The 21,416-nt window shown below is 40.0% G+C and overlaps 1 protein-coding gene across 1 annotated transcript in view; it reads left to right on the top strand.

Annotated features, from left to right (window-relative positions):
- LOC143397151 (uncharacterized) overlaps positions 1-21,416 on the top strand; it is a 116,957-nt gene that overhangs the window by 25,094 nt on the left and 70,447 nt on the right. The gene's annotated exons all lie outside the window — the stretch shown is intronic.

Raw genomic sequence — 21,416 nt, forward strand, 5'->3', positions numbered from 1 at the left:
TGGCACCATAGATTTCCCCACATGTGGACCAGATGTTCTCACATAGGGCCACCAGAAGTGTAAAATCAAGGGTCTTGGTGCGGCGACTTTACTGCATTCAGTGTCCCCTTCTTTTTAAGTAGACAGAGATGGAGCAATCCCCACAGTGCAGGGAAGAAATGAGGGAGGTTCCCCAAAGCGAAAGGGGCTTCCGCAGCTGCTGGGAGTCCCTCAGTCCCTCCTTTTACTTACAGGATTAGCTCCTTTGGTTAGGTCTGATCCCAGGCACGCTGGCATATCTCCTAACTTTCCAGTAGTCAGCTCTCAAAAAGTTCATCCTCTGCTTGCGGTTGTTTCCAGTGCTAAGCTTCCCCAAGAAGGCAAAGTGGGGACTCCTCTGAAGTCCCCTCTGGGGTGCCAAAATTTGTGACTGAAAGTTTGGTTCCTGTCCTCAAAGCCAATTAATGCCAATTTAATAATGAGGACAGGGTTTTGAGAAAAAGAAAAAGTGAGATATCAAAGTTCTTAGATCCCCAGCAGGCATTTCCCTCTGCAGTGGGTGCACTCAAGCCAACTACGGGAAGAAAAGAAAACATTGCTTCCCTAATCTCGCTTAACAAATGGGAGTAAAGTTTATCAAAGTTCTTTAAAACACAGCTAAAAGGGGTGTAAAAGATGAGAACAGAAAAGCTGGCAGTTCTATTGACTTTTGGTCCCTTACAGGAGAAGCATGCTAGGGACATTCTTAGGCTAAAATATAGCTAAAGTTACCTCCACACATCTAAGGCAGATTGGAACTTGGGACACTGCATCTGTCCAAAGTAAAACAATGCCATCACACTTAACACAGACACAGACAAAAAGACACACAAAGACACACAAAGACATAGATTCCCTTTTCAGATTGTCAAAAAAACGAAAGTGGGTGCTGGCCCCAAGCCAACTGGGGCCTTCCCTTCAGACAAACGGATTGGGGGAGCATCCCCTTCAGATTGGGTCTGACGACCCCAGATTGGGAGATTAGTTCTCTTGCCAGGGTGTTGGGGTGGAGACAGACAGGACAATAGAAACAAACACACATAACACAAAATTCGCAGCACGGCCACAGAATTCGCAGCTCGTCATGGATTGCTGCCCAGAAACTAAAGGCACAGGCGGACCGCAGATCCGTCAGCTACAAAACACTTTACCAAATACTTCATAAAATACTTTACTACAGGCAATCCACTCAGAACCCAGAAAGGGGCTGGGGACGTCTCCCACAAACCCCGTCAGCTACCCTTTGGTGCATCCACCTGGACCTTTTGCCAACCTCACAACACAGAACCAGAACCTGCATGCAACCAGAGTACAGAAACTTACAGATTGACAATGCCTTCACTTACCGGCCGGGTTTTCATCACCTCTCCATCGGGGTGTCTGGGTAGGCTTATAAGGGGGATCCTGGACGAGCCCCCATATGTTATGGTCAAATTCAGGACCCCCAAAAGATCACCAGAGACCCAAAATCGATGTAAGCAGCAAAGAGGTGTTTATTGCAAGCTAGCTCAGTCCTCCGGACGCACACACAGCAACTGGTGACGCTGAGAGGCCCCGAGCCCAGGGTTTGCAGCAGTTTTAGACATTCTTTGGAGAAGGCAGGGACACCCACATACATCATAGCATCTCTTAGCAAATCATCACACACCGCGGAAAAATCAAATAACAACTCTAAAACATGATTAGCACATTCACTGGCGGGAACAAGTTGGTTAGGAGTGATTGGTTACTACAAGAGGGGGATTCGTTTGAACTGATTGGTTTGAGCCAAGAGGGGTGTACGTGCTGAACTACATGGTTTCCCAACATGTTATCAACCACCATAAACTACTGGGAGGGTTATCTGGCATCCCAGGTATTTCCCTGTCTCATGCTGATTGGTGGCTGCTAGGGGGTTGCTATGGGTCCCCACCTAGCCTGACTGAGTCAGGGACACCTGGCACAGCAGATCTCTACTGTTATTTGTAGATAAACAACTTAGCAAGGTGGGAATGTGCCTAGGAGTGCTCTGTGGATCTTTCCAAGGACAAAGGTGATGTCCCTTCCTTGGACAGGCTTTGCTCTGAGGTAGAAGCTGGTTTTTCACTTGGAAAAAAAAAAAAAGAGAGAACCTGCCCCAGCTCCAACCTGTTGCTAAGGTAACCTGTCCTAGGGATTGTCACTTCCTACAGGGAGTTGTTAATTACACCCCCTTCCTGCTGGGATCACTCCTCCCCAGCCCCTCCAGCTGACCTGTTTTCCAACTTTTGGCCATCCCACTGAGCATTTTCTGGGCCTAGTGATGGAAAAGTAGGCAGGAAAGAGAAATATAAGGGGGAGAGAGCAGAAGAACAAAGGAAGCCTAGGACATAGAAAAGACAAAACACTCTTGCTCTTGGGATACCAGGGTACCAGTTAGGGCTCCCTTCTCCCTCCTGGAAAAAGTCTATGTTACCCCTTTATAAATAAACCCTGCTTTATATGCTTGCCTCTGTGTGCTTCTCTAATGTTATACTTCAACATGTGAAGAAGCAGGACTTGTCACTGGTAACCAGTGGTATCAATATCACCACATCTAGTTGAATAGAATCACCAAAAATGTAGATTTCTTTATCATGTTTTGGTGGTTATGTGGCCAGCTGGCAATCTATTCCTAAGAAAAAGTAGATACTGAGGGACAGGCAGCATCTAGTTTCTGCTACATTCACCTTCTTGCACCCTACCTGGGACCCAGCTGAACCTCAGTACGTGTGGGAGAAATGTTGGTTTAATAGGTACTTAGACAAAGAAAGTTCTAAAGGAGGAGAGTGAAGTCATGTTTTGTTTTCAATTCGAACCATCAAATCATGAAACCAGGTAGTTAAGGCAATCTAAAACCAAGGTTACATTTTCTTCCCTACTTCAACACAAAGTACCTGCCCTTTGTGTGCTATGGGTTGAGTATTCCTTGTCTGAGATGCTTGTGACCAGAAGTGTTTTGTATTTCTTTTCTTTTTTTCCAGATTTTGGATTATTTGTATATATATAGTGATATTTTGGAAAGGGGACCCAAATCCTGTTTATGAAATTCACTTATGTTTCATATATTCCTTATACTTGTAGGCTGAAAATAATTTCATATAGCATTTTTAAGTTTTACCTGAATCTTGACTGTGACCTGTCTGTCACAAGAGGTCAGGACTAGAATTTTTCATTTGTTGGATCATGCTGTTGGATCAAACATTTTGGTTTTTGCTATATTAAGGATTTTGGAGGTTTGGTTTAGGGATTTTCAGCCTGTACTATGAAATACTGTACGTGAGAGTGATTGTGCAGAGACTGAGCATTTGGCTTTTTCCTTCTCTTTTATGGGATAGTGCCAGAAACCAATCTGGACTCCCTAGAGGGAAACTCCCTTAAGTGTCAATAATCAATGCAGGTGTGTGATTTGAGGTAGTAATGACTCTTCTGGTTACTTGTCAAGAGACCAGTGGTTCCTAATGTGTGTATAAAACAATCACCTAGAACATTGGTTGAAAATTCTTACTTTTTTGAATACAGATGTGCTAAGACCTGGGTCTACATTTTGTTTAGTTTTTCAGATAATTTTGATGTACATGTATATAGTAGTATTACCTAGCCAACAGAAATGTAATGTGAGCCATATGCAATTTTAAATTTGCTATGAGTTTCAAACAAGGGTCGAGATAGGGTAGGAGCTGGACATAATGGTGCACAACTATAATTCTCCCACAGTTACTGGGGAGGCTGAGGCAGGAGGATCACAAGTTCTAGGCCAACCTGTACAATTTAGCAAGACCCTCAAAACAAAAAGGCTGAGGGTGAAGCTCAGTGGTAAAGTATTTCTGGGTTCAATTTTTAGTACTGCTAAAAAAAAAAAAAAAAAAAAAAAAAAGGATGAGTGTCAGATCAGGCGATCAGGCAAAGGCGGGCACTGACCAGAGGAGGCAGTTTTAAAAGGGGCCGACGAATCTCTTTGGACATGGAATGAGCAGAGCTAAAAGAAGCAACAGTGGAAGAAGTTAATCCACCCTGCATATTCAGCCTTATCAACAGGACTTAAGGAGACCTTCTGCTCTGCACCCTGGTGTCTTTGATATATGGTGTTTACTGCAGAGACTGAGTTGTAGCCCTGGAAAAAAAAACATTTTCCATAAAGGGAAACTAATTATATATGTCATTATGTGTGCATGGTGTGTGTGTGTGTGCGTGCGTACATAGATCTTTTGTACAATTCACTCTTGTATATATTTTAAGGAAATAAAGTGTATTACTGTAGAAAATCAAAAAATAAATAAATAAATAAATAAATAAATAAAAGGGGCCGCCGAATGAGGCTTTATTGAGATATCACTCCTGGGCAGAACTTGATCAGACCAACAGAGTGGACAGGAGAAGGGTCTGAGGAGAAACCGAGTGGAAGCTTGACTGGACTGGACTTTTATGGGGCTTACAGCAGGAAGAGAAGGGCTTGGGACAGGAAAAGGTGTTCTTAGGGTCCTTTGTCTCATTGGAGTTGGTCAGGGGAGTTGGCTGAACTCTGGGATTGGCCAGGGGGTCCTGCTGATTGACAGGTGTTAGTCAGGAGATCTCAATTGACAGGCATTTCCTAAGGCACCTGATTGATGTTCCTTTCCACTGCGGGCTGCTTTGTTCTAAGTTGCCACCAGGTCGCCACCAAGTCGCCACCTCTGACCTAACAATGAGATATATAGTTCAGTTTTAGAACATTTACTTGCACAATGGTCCCAGGGCCTGGGAAACTTAGTGAGGCCCCCATTTCAAAAAAAGGAAAGAAAAGAAAATTTGACAAGAAACAGATAAAACTAATTTTTGTAATACATTTCACCAAACCCAATATATCCCTCAAATTATCTTTTCAACTACATATAATTGACATAAAAATTATTAATGAGATATCTTTATATTTTGTTTTAAATAAGTCTTAAAAAAAATCTGATTAGTATTTTACATTTAATTTGGGTCAGCTATATTTCAAAGACTTGACTGCTCTGTGCTGCCTTAGCGATTATATTGGATAGTTCAGGTTTAGATGATTAGGTAACACTAGATTGTAAGTCTCCTGTTCAGAGATTGAATTTCATTTTTTTTTTTTTTTTGGCAGTGTTTATCCTTGAAGATCCCAGACCCTGTGTATGCTAGGAGGTCAGTCTCTACCATTTGGCTACATCCCCAGCCCTGAATTTCATTCTTATATATGTAGAGCCTGCCAAGTTCCCGGAGTATAGGAAATGTTCATAAAACATTAGTTGGTTATCTAATTACAACTAATCACATGAAGTGATTGGGGCTAGGCTGTAATCTTGCAAAGCCAGTAGCCTGTGGCTCTATCAGAGGCTCCAGAGAGCCCCAGGTTTTTCTGGGGTGTTTGGAAATCTGCAAGGTCAGTTAATAGATAATCTTTAGTATTCTATTCAAAATCACTTCAAAGGCTGGGAGGGAGGAGGGACTCACTTCAAAGGCTTTTGCTGGGAGAAATAGAGCAAGTAAGGAAAGCTGGTTGCTAGGACAACCTTCTGAGGATTGAAAGAGAACAATTGTACATTGTAGGCCTTCCCCTGGCCTGGCTATGATCTTCCCATTTGTAATATACTCTCCTTTGGCATGGCTCTATGAAGAACAGTTTTTAAGTGGCCATTTAAGAGTATAATGTGGAGCCAGAGGGCCATGGGGCACTAAAAGTGTTTAAGTGCTAAGAGAAGAAGAATGGGCTGAACATTGATTGGAAAGGAGCCACCTGAGGTGATGCACAATCACTTAGAAGGTTCCTGTTGAACTGTTGGAATGAGCAGTTCAAGAGGGACTTATAATTCCTCTGCAGACAGAGCTCACTTTTGGCAATCCAAGAATAGGGGTCAAAGGGAGTTGTCCCCTGGGCCTAGAAAGTCATTAGACTAAGCAGTTAAAGATTAGTTAAGAGGTAATTATTTAATGCTTACTTAATTCTGTTTTCCTAAATCTAATTCTGTCTTTAAGTACTTATCCAGGTATTGGTTCATTAATGGTTCCGTTTTATTTATTTTCATTTCATTTTATTTTATTTTTAGATATACATGACTGGTAGAGTGTATTTTGACATATCATACATACATGGAGTATAATTTTCCATTCTTGTGGTTGTACATACGTGGTGTGGCGATTCACTGGTTGTGGATTCTTATATGAACATAGGAAAGTTACATCTGACTCATTCTATTGTCTTTCCTATTCCCATCATTGTCTTTCCTATTCCCATCTCCATTCCCTTCACTCTCATTTCCCTTTGTCTAATCCAATTTCTATTCTTTCCTCCCCCCTTGTTATGTGTTAGCAACTGCATGTCAAAAGAATATTCAACCTTTGGTTTTTTGGGTTTGGCTTACTTCACTTAGCATTATATTCTCAACTCCATCCATTTACCAGCAAATGCCATAATTGCATTCTTCTTTATGGCTGAGTAATATCACATCATATATATATATATATATATATATATATATATATATATATATATATATAAATGGATTTTAAAAATGTGATATATATATATATATATATATATAAATGGATTTTAAAAATGTGATTATATATATATATATATATATATATATATATATATATATATATATATATAATCACATTTTTAAAATCCATTCATCTGTTAAGGGCACCTACAGTTGATTCCATAGCTTAGCTATTGTGAATTGAACTGCTATAAACATTGATGTGTCTGCATCACTGCTGTATACTGATTTTAAGTCTGGTGGGTATATTCCAAGGGGTGGGATGACTGGGTCAAATTGTGGCTGCATTTCAGGTTTTCTGAGAAATTTCCATACTGCTTTCCAGACTGGTTACACCAATTTTCAGTCCCATCAGCAATGTATGAGTGTACCCTTTTCAGTTTTTTAAATAAATTTCAAATAGTGAAATTTTGTTGGGTAAATGTCTGGCATTCTATTAAATTCTATGTATTTAATTTCCAGAAAAAGATGTATTTTTGTCTACATTTATAGAGTTTTTAAAAATTAAAGTTTTGAGACATTAAGAGACTTGTTTAGAGATTATTCCTTTTTTCTTTTCTTCCTTTTTTTTTTTTTTATGGTACTGGCGATTGAACTCAGGACCTCACTTACGCTAGTGATACCGCCATTTACTGTGACAGTCCTTGCTTCCCTGAATACTGAAATATAGCACCAAAGAAGCCTGCTATGGCTGCCTGGGCAAGTGCAGAGTACAAAGTGAAAGGCTTTATTAAAGGATAGCAGAAAAGACTGCCCCCTCCCTCCTAAGAAGGGGACCTGAAAGGTGGAATCCGGGAAGCAGAGGTCTTCTCCCTTTTTCACCTAGGGTCTTCTTTTGTCCTCCTACATTCCTGTCCTTTATTTACCTCTCTGTTGCATATGGTGGGGGATGTGTGGTGGGGGATGCAGGTGGCAAGGCCAAAAGGTGGAAGACAGCTGGGCCTATGGGGTGGGGGAGGAGGGATCTGGGCAGGAAGGGCCTAGGGTGATTGGATTAGCATTTCCTTGTCTGGCTGGAAGCTGTTTCATTAACAGGGTTTTGGGGATGAGCCTGAGCCTTGGAAATATTAACATTCCAATCTCCCAGGTGTTGTTCCTGGTTTCCCAGGCTCTGACTACCTCCATTTTCGTTATTAGACTCAATATTAGACCGGATTTACCTAACTACACTAACTTCCTTTATTTAAATCTGGCTTCCCTAGGATGTCCCCAGCTCTTCTTATTTTGAGAAAGGGCCTTTCCAAGTTGTTGAGGCTGGCCTTGAACTTGCCATCCTCTTCCCTCAGTCAGACTCCCTAGTACCTATGATTAAGGCCTGTGCTGCTGGGCTTGGCTTCTTCAATAATTGTTTCTGTATGATGGAACCAGCCTAATTCCATCTTAAGATTGGGAGTCATCTCATCACAAGTCATGAAAAGTTAATTTCTGTTTTACTATAAATAGCTGAGATTTCCAAACTTGCTTGGAATTCCTGCCCATGTCTAAACTCACCCATGCCTGGCTCTCCTTGACCAGATAACCTCTCTAAAACCTTAGTGGGTCCTCATAAATCCTGGCTCCCCCTGACCTTAACAACCCTCTCAGAAACCTCAGCAGTGCCTCATAAATTCTGATGTTGGGATCTGAATTTATTTCCTGCCTTGAAATATCATGCCATTTAGATCATTAACCTACTCCCTGCCTTTGTATCATGCTTGTCAAAATCCTGTTAGCTGTAAGTTATCAAGACACCCGCCTTTGCAACTTTTTGTGCTATAAAATGTTTTCCTGGAGAGCTGCGGTGCTGACCTCTAATCCGGCTTCGGGAGAGACAGTCCTGGCCAGTTTTCTTTGTGTAAACATTATAAGCTTGTTTTAATTTGATTTAAAATTGGAGTCGGTGGTCTTTTCTTTGCATTGTGGTTCAACATATGGAACCTATATAACAAGGGAAAACTTTAGTTTTGTGTTGTTTACTTTTAGAAAATACTTGTTGAAAAACCAGCCTCTACCTCAGAGCAAAGCCTGTCCAAGGAAGGGACATGACCTTAGTCCTTGGAAAAACCCACAGAGCACTCCTAAGCACATTCCCACCCTGCTAAGTTGTTTATCTACAAATAACAGGAGAGATATGCTGCACCAGTTGTCCCTGACTCAGTCAGGCTAGGTGGGGATCCATAGCAGCCCCCTAGCAGCCACCAATCAGCATGAGACAGGGAAAAACCTGGGATGCCAGATAACCCTCCCAGTGGTTTATGGTAGTTGATAACAAGTTGGGAAACCATGTAGTTCAGCACGTACACCCCTCTTGGCTCAAACCAATCAGTTCAAAGGAATACCCCTTTTGTACGGACCAATCACCCCTACCCAACTTGTTCCCGCCAGTGAATGTGCTAATCATGCTTTAGAGTTTTTATTTGATTTTCCCTTGGTGTGTGATGATTTGCTATGATGTATGTGAAGTCCCTGCCCTCTCCAAAGAATGTATAAAACTGCTGCAAACCCTGGGCTCAGGGCCTCTCAGCATCACCAGTTGCTGTGTGTGTGCACGCGCGGAGGACCGAGCTAGCTCGCAATAAACACCTCTTTGCTGCTTACATCGATCTTGGGTCTCTGGTAGTCTTTGGGGGTCCCGAATTCGAGCATAACACTTGTATTCTTCATAATACCTTGAACTAAACTATAAAATCTGAGAAAATAATGGCATAATGTCAGTATGTGGGGGTACTGAAGCCAGATTTAAAGTTAGGTAGTCAGTGTAGTTAGGTAAATCGGGTCTAATATTGAGTAAGATCTAAAATGGAGGCCATGTTGAGAATGAATTCCGGGAAAAGTTGAACAACTCTTGGAATGTTAATGAAGTCCGGGAAAAGTCCAAGGCCCAGAGCCCATCCCAAAGAACAGCCCCCAGCAAACTTGAAGATGCTGACTCAGAAGTCCTTCCCGACCAGATTACTTCTTTGGCCCACCTGTGTCCCACCCCTCAGGCCTTCCCACCTACATTCTGTCAGATCAGGTGGGGGAGGCTTTATTGAGATATCACTCCCGGGTGGAACTCGATCAGACCCACAGAGGGGACAGGGGAAGGGTCTGAGGAGAAACCGTGTGGAAGCTAGACCGGACTGGACTTTTATGGGGCTTACAGCAGGAAGGGAAGGGCTTGGGACAGGAAAAGGTGTTTTCTAGGGTCCCTTGCCCCCTTAAAGTTGTTCAGGGGAGTTGGCTGAACTCCAGGATTGGCCAGGGGGGTCCTGTTGATTGACAGGCGTTAGTCAGGAGATCTGGCTGATTGACAGGCATTTCCGCCGGCATCTGATTCATGTTCTTTTCCGGTGAGGGCTGCTTTGTTCTAAGTTGCCACTAAGTCGCCACCAAGTTGCCGCCACCGACCTAACACATTCCATCACTGAAAGAACTATAAAAAGGGGAAACAACCGCACTTCCAAGGATTCCATCTCTTGGGTCCCCTTCTTCCTCCGGGAGAAGTCTTTTCTGCTGTCCTTTAATAAACTTCTATTTTCCACTCTAAACTTGCCTCGGCGTGCTTCTCTGATGTTATTCTTCAACATTGCGGAAGCAAGGACTAGTCACCAGTCAACAGCGGTAACAGTACCAAAGAATTATACCATTAACAACAGATTACAATCATAGACCCACAGAGTGCAAATTACATCAAGGAACACATCGTCCCCACAATACAAGGAGAAACTGAAATGAGCAGAGACTATAGGTAAATGTGGTGACTAGAAGTTATTTGTCATAATCCCAGTGAAGCCAGGTTTAAAGATAGGTAGTTAGTGTAGTTACGTACATGGGGTCTAATATTAAGTAAAATCGAAAATGAAGGCGATGTTGAGAATGGAGTCCGGGAAAAGCAGAACAACTCTTGGAATGTTAATGTCCCCAAGACCCAGAGCCCATCCCAAAGAAATGTTAATGAAACAGCTTGCAGTGAACTTGAAGATGCTAACCCAAAAGTCCTTCCTGCCCAGTTTACTCCTTTGGCCCACCTGTGCCCCACCCTGGTGGGCCTTCCCACCTACAGCACTGAAAGATAACAGAACAAAGGACAGGAATGTGCGGGAAAGCTGAGTGAAGACCTCAGCTATAAAAAGGGGAAGACATTGCCCTTCAACAGATTCCATCTCTTGGGTCCCCTTCTTCCTCCGGGAGAAGTCTTTTCTGCTGTCCTTTAATAAACTTCTACTTTCCACTCTGACCTTGCCTCAGCGTGCTTCTCTGGTGTCATTCTTCAACATTGGGGAAGCAAGGACTCGTCACCGGGAAACAGCGGTAACACCTGGAGGAGGTAAAGGGTGCCTGGAGTAGAAAGTATTCATACTCAAGGAAAGGAATGTCTTGGTAATGGTCCTCAGTCACTGGTCTCATGTACTCTAACCTTTTGCTTTGCTTTTATTTCTTGCAGAATCTTCTAACTAGATGACTACTTCTCTTAGACCATTCTCTGCCATGTTAGGATCATATAATGCTTTCCTCTGCCTAATATCTCTTCCTCACACTCTCTGTTAAGGATGTTTTGGCTGAAGAACAAACTGCTTCTCCTCCCCTTGCCAAGCACTAGTTGGTTCACTTTATAAAGGAGTGCAGAAAGCATTCAGAATTCATGGAAGCAGATGTGAATCCCAGGGATTTTTTAACCTAATCGGAAGTTGCCTGTACTTCTGATGGCACTCGTGGCAGTTAAGTATTTCTGCCAAAATAAAAGAGAATAGGAAGTACAGAAAATGGAGAAGTTGCAGGATTAGAAGAAGATATGGCTTTTAATTTCTGACCTATATGATAATATTCAGATAGATTTTGTGTAAAAAAGCTTAATAAATGTTTATATCAACTGAATTCACAATTGGTAAACTATAGAACAAACCTAGGTGCCCTTTGACAGATAAATGGAAAAAGAAATTGTGGTATATATACACAATGGAATATTACTTGGCCTTAAAGAAGAATAAAATTATGGCATTTTCCAGTAAATGGATGAATCTGGAGAATATCATGCTAAGTGAAATAAATCGATCCCAAAGAACCAAAGGCCAAATGTTTTCTCATGATATGTGAATGCTAATTCACAATAAGTTAGGGGAGGGGTAAGGAAAAAAATAGAGGTACTTTGGATTAGACAGAGGGGAATGAAGGGAAGGGAGAGGGTATGGGGCTAAGAATGATAGTAGAATGAATCAGACATTACTATCCTATGTGCATATATGATTACATGACCTGTGTAACTCTATACCATGTACAACCAGAAGAATGATAAGTTATACTCCGTTTTATGTATGATGCATCAAAGTTTATTCTACTGCTGTGTAAAACCAATTAGAACCTCCACCCCCCCTCAAAAAAAAAAAAAAAAAAAGAAAAAGAAAAGGAAAAAAGCTTGATAAGAATTCATCCTGTCGCCAGAAATCAAAGCAAGGGCTTGATCATTACACCTTTTATTAAACCTTTAAAGGGATTAATGTGGCATCAAATAAATCCCTTCAGTTAGACCAAATGGTCTGGGCTGTTGGCAGAGGAGGGTAAAGAAACAACCCATGGTTCTCCCACTCAAGCTTTATAAACCCAGAAACCCTCAATTAAGCCCAGCAGAATCATGGAGTAAGAAAGCCAAAAGACCTATAAAGTGTGTCTAGAAGTGAGCTGTGGGTGGGGTTGATGGCACTCCCAGCTATTAAAGAAAAATTGCAGGAGCTCATGTTTTGGACTAATCCCTTGCACTAAGCACTTGGAAACAAGAATAAAAATAAAAATGGAGTCACACATGTTAAAGTCTCTTGATACAAAGGTGAAACTAAGTTGTTTATCTGATCTACTTTTTTCAATGTTCACTTTATTTATCTCGTTTTAAAAAATTAATTTATTTATATTAATTAGATATATTGGACAACAGAATGCATTTTGATTCATCATACACAATTGTGGCACAACTTTTCATTTCTCTGGTTGTACATGAGGTACCATCACACCATATGCGCTGTCACACATGTACCTAGGTGAATGATGTTCATCTAATTCCACGGTCATTCCTGCCCCCATGTTCCCTCCCCTCCCCTTTGCCCAATTAAAGTTCCTCCATTTTTTCCATGACCCCTCCCCCCATTATGAATCACCATCCACTTATCTTATGTTACTTTTTTCAATTATTTCATTGATTTCTGCCCTGATTTTAATTATTTCCTGTCTTCTACTATTTTTGGTGTTGGTTTGTTCTTTTTTTCCTAGGGCTTTGAGATGTAATGTCAGGTGTCTCCAGATGTTGGAGTAGCCTCTATTTTTTATTTTGTCATTGGTTTCTAATTTCATTCCATCATGATCAGATAGAATGCAGGGTAGGTAGGATGTCTACTTTTTTGTATTTGCTAAGATTTGCTTTGTGTCAAAACATATGGTCTCTTTTGGAGAATGATCCATGTGCTGCTGAGAAGAAAGTGTATTGGCTCATTGTTGGATGGAATATTCTGTATATGTCTGTTAAGTCTGAAATGTTGATTATTTTATTGAATTCTACAGTTTTTTTTTTTTGTTGTTGTTGTTGTTTAGTTTTTGTTCGGAAGATCTATCCAGTGGTGAGAGAGGTATATTAAAGTCACCCTGTCTCATTGTGTTGTGGTCTATTTGGTTTTTGAATTTAAGAAGGGTTTGTTTGATATACATAGATTCCCCATTGTTTGGGGCATATATATTTATGATTGTTCTGTCTTGTTAATGTATGAATCCCTTAAGCAGTATAAAATGTCCTCCTTTGTCCCTTTTTACTAGCTTTGGTTCAAAGTCTACTTTATCTGTTATGAGGATGGAAACCCCTGTTTGTTGACGTGGTCCATGTGAGTGGCATATTTTTTCCCACCCTTTCACCCTCACTCTCTGAATATCTTTTCCTGTGAGATGAGACTCCTGAAGGCGGCATACTGTTGGTTCTTTTTTAAAAAGTTTAATCTGTCAGTCTATGTCTTTTAATTGATGAGTTTAGGTCATTCAGATTCAGAGTTATTATTGAAATATGATTTGAATTTCTGGATATCTTGGTTTACTTTTGTTTTTAACCTGACTTGGTCTCTTCTTTGATTGGCTTTTCCTTTAGTGTATTTCCTCCCTTTTTCTGATTTTCATTGTTGTTTTTTTGTTTCCTCCTCCTGGAATATTTTGCTGGGTATGCTCTGTAGTGCAGGCTTTCTCACTGTTAATTCTTTTAATTTGTGTTTATCATGAAAAGATTTATTTTGTCATTAAATCTGAGGCTTAATTTTGCTGAATATAAGGTTTGTGGTTGGCATACATTTTCTTTAGAGCTTGGTGTATGTTGTTGCAGAATCTCCTAGCTTTGAGGGTCTGGGTTAAAAAATCTGCTGAGATCTGAATTGGTCTTCCCCTATATGTGATCTGATTTCTCTCTCTTTTGGCCTTTAAGATCTTATCCTTATTCTTTATGCTAGGCATTTTCATTATGACTTGGTGTAGATTTGTTGTAATTTTGTACATTTGGTGTCCTGTGAGCCTCTTGTATTTAATTGTGCAGTTCATTCTTCATATTTAGAAAATTTTCTGATATTATCTCATTGAAGAGATTGTGCATTCCTTTGATTTGAATCTCTGTGCCTTCTTCTATCCCTAAAATTCTTAGATTTCATCTTTTGATTGTATCCCATAATTCTTTTTTTTAAGAGAATTTTTTTTAAGAGTGAAAGAGGAGAGAGAGAGAGAGAGAGAGAGAGAGAGAGAGAGAGAGAGAGAGAGAGAGAATTTTTCAATATTTATTTTCTAGTTTTCGGCGGACACAACATCTTTGTTTGTATGTGGTGCTGAAGATCAAACCCGGGTCACGCGCATGCCAGGCGAGCACACTACCGCTTAAGCCACATCCCCAGCCCACTATCCCATAATTCTTGGATGTTCTGTTTTTGGTTTCTTACCATCTTCACTCTGTGGTCAACTTTATTTTCAAGATTGTATATTTTGTTTTCATTATCTGATGTTTTGTCTTCCAAGTGATCTAGTCTGTTGGTGATGCTTTCTATGAAGTTTTTTAAATTGGTTTATTTATTTTTAATCTAAAAATATATTAGTTGTCAATGGATTTTTATCATGTCTATCTATTTATCTATCTATGTATCTATCTATTTATTTATTTATATGTGGTGCTGGGAATTGAACCCACTTCCTCACATGTGCATGCGAGGCAAGTGCTCTAGCACTGAGCTACAACCCCGCCCTATTTGGTTTTTTGTTTCTTTTATTTCAAGAATTTCTGATTTTTTTTCCAGAATCTCTGTTTCTTGAAGTAATCTTTTCTACCTGTATTTGCTCCCTTATCTTTTTGTTGGTGTGATCAATGGCTGCCTGTATTTGCTCTTATCTCTGTTGGAGTAATCAATTTTTGCCTGTATTTGCTTTCTTGTGTCATTCTTTAATTTAGAGATCATTTTAATATGTACATTTTGAACTCCTTCTCTAACATTTCATCAGCTACACTGTCAATGGATTCTATTATTATAATATCTTTGTTGTTTGGGACACTTTCTTCTCTTGTTTTCTCATGTTTTCTGTCTGCCTTTCTTGCAGTGCAGATCTGAGGTATTATGTTTCTACCCTATACTCTTGTAACATCCCTGCAGATTACCTGTACCTCCCCTTGGTATTGGGCTTCCAGTCCCCAGACAATGTCCCAAGATGGATGCTACTGCAACTAAAAGTGGTGGCTGCAATAGCAACTAAAGGTGTTGGAGGTAATTCAAGATAGAAGTGGAGGTATCCTAAAATGGATGCAATGACTTTCAGAGATGGGATTGAAAGGGTGGGCCTTACAATGGCTTTGGGCTGCCTGTTCAAAGATGCAGCTGCCTCAGGCCCTGTCTGTTGTCCAAAGGTGGAGGTTGCTATATAGGGAGGGCTATGGCAATTGTTGTAGTCTCCCAAGATGGAGACACCTAGGCCTGGGCTCCTGGATGTGTCAGCAGGCAGACCTGGGTCTGGGTTGGCAGGGGCAGTCCTTTGTTTATCTAATCTTCTGAGAAATCATGGTTAGAATGATAACAGCCAAATTTCCCAAACAGACCAGATTCAGTTGGCTTGATAAAGAAATTTTCTGTGGCTTAATCCTTATACAAAAAAAGCAACCTAAGGTAACTTGTAAATTAGTCAATTATCTTTCCACTGTTGTGTCTTATTGCCCCTGCCTTATAAAAAGAGGAACTTTGAAATGAACATCCTATGCTTTGTCCTTTTTTTGGTTTTGTTTTGTTTTAGTTTTTCTCAGTCTTTTTCTCTCTGTAAAACCCAGTGTTTCTGCTTAGTCCATCAGATCTGTTCTTCTGGCCTATGAAGTGTTGGCTGACTCTAGAATGAAAACTAAATCCAATTAAGATCTTTAAACAAGGGTTACAATTTTGTTTTTAAAAGAGCTGATAGGAATCAAATAGGTATGACACTGGCTAAAGGAAATTATGTCTGTTTCAGATAAAAAGTCACTTTTCCTCTCCCACTCTGTCACTGCAAACAGATGAGAAATGCTGTCCAGTATCCAAGGAGGGCATATTGTCCAGCACTCTCTTCACACACAGCTGAGGAAAAACAACAACAACAATAAACAAAAAACAAACAAACAAAAAACAGAAAAGAAAAGAGAGAGTTCCACTGAGGTCACAGATAATCATGGACTGTGGACTCTTCTCAGGAGAAGGAGAGCCAGGTACATACCCATCTGGACTTTAGTGTCTCCTTGTTCATTCCCTTTTCAAATGGAAGATTATTTTGAATCTTATATCTGTTTCTCCATATTATATTACATACAAAGGTATAAGAGGCAGAGAGTTTATATTTTTATTTATTTATTTCATACTTAGAATGGAATCCATAGGCCTTTTACTATTGAGCTACATCCCAGTCCTTTTTATTTTTTAGATTGAAAAGCTCAACGCATAAAATTTGGGGGACACCTTCAAACCATAGCATCATTCAATACAGGGAACAATACTAAAAATTCCCATTCTGAGGCACTACTGGACTCTGGCAAGTTCACGTTCTCCCTTTCTGCAGTAGGTCTGATGAATTCACCTCTCCACAATCAATGGATTTTTCTCATGGTATGTATGTATTTATTTATTGGTACCTGAGATTGAATCCAGAGGTGCTTAACCACTGAGCCTCAGCCAGCACTTTTTAGTTTTCATTTTGAGACAGGATCTAGCTAAGTTGCTTAGGACCTCACTAAATGCTGAGGCTGGCTTTGTACTTACAATCCTCCTGCCTTAGCCTCCTGAGTTGCTAGGATTTCAGGCTTGTGCCACTGTGCCTGGCTTCTCAGTATTTTTTTTTTTTTTTTTTTTTTGTACAAGGGATTAAACTCAGTGGCACTCAACCACTGATCCACAACCCAGCCCTATTTTATATTTTATTTAGAGACAGGGTCTCACTGGGTTGTTTAGTGCCTTGTGAGGCCGAGGCTGGCTTTGAACTTTCAAACCTCCCATCTCAGCCTCCTGTGCTGCTGGGATGCTGGGATTATAGGAGTGTGCCACCACACCTGGCTAAATTGGACTCTGTGTGTGTGTGTGTGTGTGTTGTGTGTGTGTGTGCGTGTGGTGCTGGGGATTGAACCCAAGGCCTTGTGCATGTGAGGCAAGCACTCTACCAACTGAACTATATCCCCAGCTCTTCCTTAGTTTTTAAAGGAGCATAAGGTTGATTCTTTTCTAGCATTAAATATTATTATATTAGAAAATCTTTGTTTACTGGAGAAAAAAGACAGTATTTTATCATTTTAATTTAAAACTCAGATTACCCTTAACTTTAAACATATTTCTAAGTTTTAAGTATTTTGTCTCTCAAGTAACGCATCCACAGATGGAATAAAACCTAAAATTAAGGTCCAACATTTTGTGCTATCTTGAAATCTGGTAAAATCAGAACTTCAAATGGCCTAACTGCAAGTTCTCCACCCTACTCTACTCTCAATTGTTAAGTCCCAAGTTTAACAACCCTCCCTAACGAAAGATCTAGGTGTAGTGGCTGCTTGTGCCTGGGCTTAGTTCCCTGACATCCTCTGCCATTATTCAAACAAACCAGCTGCATCCTCCCTCAGGAGCCAGGGCCATCCTTCTCTTGAGATCCTACACAGCCTGCTGCCCATGGCATCTGCTGATTTACTCTGTTCCTGAATGCAGCCCTGTGGTGACCTGCCTGGCCTGTGGTGTCCTCATTCCCCAAGCTGTGATTATGAGATGCTGGTAAGCTGCTGGGAATCTCACCTATCCAGTGTCAAGTGTCACGTGTTGAGCTGTGTGTCAAGCAATGTGTCAAGCACAGTGCCAGCTCCTGTGTGTGTGTGTGTGTTGTGTGTGTGTGTGTTGTGTGTGTGTGTGTTGTGTGTGTGTGTGTGTGTGTGTGTGTGTAATGTTTTAAACTGGAGATTGAACTTAGGGATGCTTTGCCACTAGCCACATCCCATCCCTTTTTCTTTTTTATTATCTGGAACTTGTGATCCTCCTGTCTCAGCTTCCTGACCACTCCCCCCTCCCCCCAATTTCTGGGATGATAGGCCACCAAACCCAGATTAGGCCATTTGTAAAATAGCTGAACAATTTCCCATAGAGTATCTTGGGATGATAAACAACTATTCCTCTGGTCTATTGTGTTACATATAATGTCGGAATATACAGTTTTGAAAACATGTCTGTATGCAGACAAGAATACCACTTATATATTTAAAACTGGAATCTGGGTCAAAGCAATTATTTATTAAGATCACTATATTAAGAAATTAAGCACTTTGGCAATATGTTATAATATTTTTTTCCATTTGTTACTTCAGTTTGTGGTATCTTTGACAGTATAGAAAATTTAATTGTTTATATAGCCCACTTTATTGATCCTTTCCTTTATTGTTTCTGGGACTTTATATGGTTAAGTTATAAGCCGAGATTAATTTATGTTTTTTTCTACTACTTTTTAAGGTTTCATTTTTCATTTCAATTTTCGAGTCATGTGAAATTTATTTTGGCAAAAGGAACTAGGCAGGAAGCCAAGTTAATTTTTTCCCAGATGGCTTCCCAGCACCCCAATGCCATTTATTACAAATCAATTTTTTCCCTACTGTTTTGATGTGTTGCTTTTATCCTCTCCTAACTTCCTGTCTACATTTGGATCTATTTCTATAGTTCATACTGTGTTCTATTGATCTCTTAGCTTATTCAGGCATGAGAACCAAAACTTTCAGATTACTGTTCTTTATAATACATTATTTTTTATTCCATCTGGAATTGATTGCATATGTGATATCATGTGAGAACATAAATGACAAGTAATGTCACACTGTAGACATAAAGAAGAAAGAAACTAAAGCAAATGTAGGTGATTGGTATCAGTCTTTCATCACTTGTTTTTATAATTACTCCATGAAAGATTGGAAAAGGGGAAAAATAGCTTACAGTTATGGTATTCTTTGTTATTTTATTACTATGACCAGATTATAGTATTTATTAAGATCTGGTAACTTAATATTGGTGTCAAATACTTGACCATTTTTTATCACTATTTCCTGTCCCTGTAGTTCTTTGAAATTGTGAATCATTTTGGCTCTCTGAATTAATTATGGGGGATTTCATTCTGTGATTAAACTACCTTACCCATCTATGTCTGTACTTTTGTCTTCCCTGCTTTTACAATTTTTATTCAGTAAATTGATTATAGAACCTAATGGTTGAGTTTTGTTGCAAAGTTTCAAAGAGGAATGGTACTGAGATGATAGAAATATGTGGAGCTGAACCTGAATCCTTGACCACCCCAAATTAAACTTGCCTATAATTATAAGTACTAGATTTCTTCTAGTAAACTACGAGATGCATTACATCTCTAAAGGAAATAGAAGCTTCAAGCACCAGTAGAGTTTAAGCAGAAGTGTACAAAAGAAAATGATATCTGATTGTCTTCTCCTGTATGTACTGTCCAGGGAAATAGGGCTTATTTCCCCAGACCATGTTGCTTTTGGCTGCCATTTTGTGGTAGTCATGATTCATGACTTTCTTAATCTCACTTACAGCCAGTTCTGGCAGATGGGGCAAAAACAGAATTATTCGTGCATTCTGGGAAAGTTTTTCCTTTTCTGATGAAAGAGACAGAAATGGTTGGATATCACCTCTTTCTCATTTTCCCTCTTTATTTAAAGCAGGTTTGAAGTCTGGAGCTCTGTAAACTATTTTTAGCCATGAAGTATATATATGCAAAAAATATTTCAGAACATTGGACTTTGATGTTAGCACTTCTTCCCTCCAAATTTCTTGTTAGATGAAAAAAAAAAAATTCTTCTTCTCCTTCTCCTCTCCTTCTCTTCCTCCTCCTCCTCCTCCTCCTCCTCCTTTTTTTGGAATCACTGTTAATTTAGTTTTCTATAATGTCCAGCAAAGAATCCTGGGCAATAGAGACAGTATAGTCATATATAAAACTATAATTATAAAAATACAAATCAAGTAACAAACTGGTTTCTTGACTACATAGTTCCAATAAAGTGGTGTGAAAGATTTTTAAAAAAAATATTTACCAAAGTTGATATCATATAAGAATAAAAAATAGTGCCACTGAATTTCATTTGAAGATCTAAATACGAAGTCTCCTACTTGCATGATACAGGTTGTATTCTGAGTCAAATGAGGAAAAATAATAGGAGATCTCACAGAGCAATCTCAAGAAATGCTCTCTTTGGACACTGACTTGCTGACAGAGGGAGAATGAAAGAATTTTTCTTTGATTGGTGTTTATGCTTGTACTTTGTGTATACAATCTCAATCAAGTTTTATCTAAGAAGTAGATAAGCTGTGAACTAAATTTTTGCCTGACTGTAGAGCTTGGATCCTTTCTATACAACTTATGTTGCCTCCCTCCAAATTCCTTTTTTCCCCCACGTTTTGGGAGTACCAGGGATGGAACTCAGGGCTCACTTGACCACTGAGCCTCATCTCCAGCCCTATTTTGTATTTTATTTAAAGACAGGGTCTCACTGAGTTGCTTAGCACCTCACTTTTGCTGAGGCTGGCTTTGAACTCATGATCTTCCTGCCTCAGCCTCCCAAGCTGCTGGGATTACAGGCATGCACCACTACTCCCAGGTCCCTCAATTATTTTTATTGGTGCCTTATAATCATATATAATGGTGGTATTATTGTTACATATTCATACTTGCACACACAATATAACAATATAATTTGGCCAATGTCACTCCCCACTATTTCCCCCCCATAGGACAGTATGCCTATGGGGATTAGCAAGCATCCCCCCCATCATTTGCTACAGAGGATTGAACCCAGGAGTGCTTAACCACTAAGCCACATCCCCATCCCCTTTTAATTTTTATTTGGAGACAGGTTCTCTCTTAGTTGCTTAGGGCCTCACTAAGTTGCTGAAGTTGGCCTTGAACTTGTAATCCTCCTGCCTCAGCCTCCCAAGTCACTGGGCTCATAGGCATGAACTACCATGTCCAGCTTTAATTGTCTTTTTAGACTGACAACACATTAGGAATACTGAGCCTAAGAAAAATGTTAACTAGCAAATGATAACAAGTTTCGTTAGTAAAGAAATATGCTAAATCTGTATCAGCTACGTTGAAATCTTATTCTAGATTAGAGTTTTGCAAATTTTTCCAGCCATAGCCCCCACATTCAAATAAAATCTTAGAACCCCAATTGAACAGAAACTAAAGGAGAAGAACATTTTGGCAGAGTGGCTAATAATGTCAAAAATGTGGACATTTAAATAGTGTAAGTGTCACACAGGCAGGGATCTCAAAGGGGTGCTGGTTCCAGGTTCTTGGCATCCTGAACAAAGAATTAAGCAAGATGCAAGAGGTTGGCAAGCAAAGCAAAGGTTTATTGAAAGTGAAAGTTCACTCTGTAAGAGTGGAGTGGGCCAACCT

The sequence above is a fragment of the Callospermophilus lateralis genome, chromosome 1 (genome assembly GCF_048772815.1).
Source record: "Callospermophilus lateralis isolate mCalLat2 chromosome 1, mCalLat2.hap1, whole genome shotgun sequence".
In the NCBI taxonomy this organism is placed as follows: Eukaryota; Metazoa; Chordata; class Mammalia; order Rodentia; family Sciuridae; genus Callospermophilus; species Callospermophilus lateralis.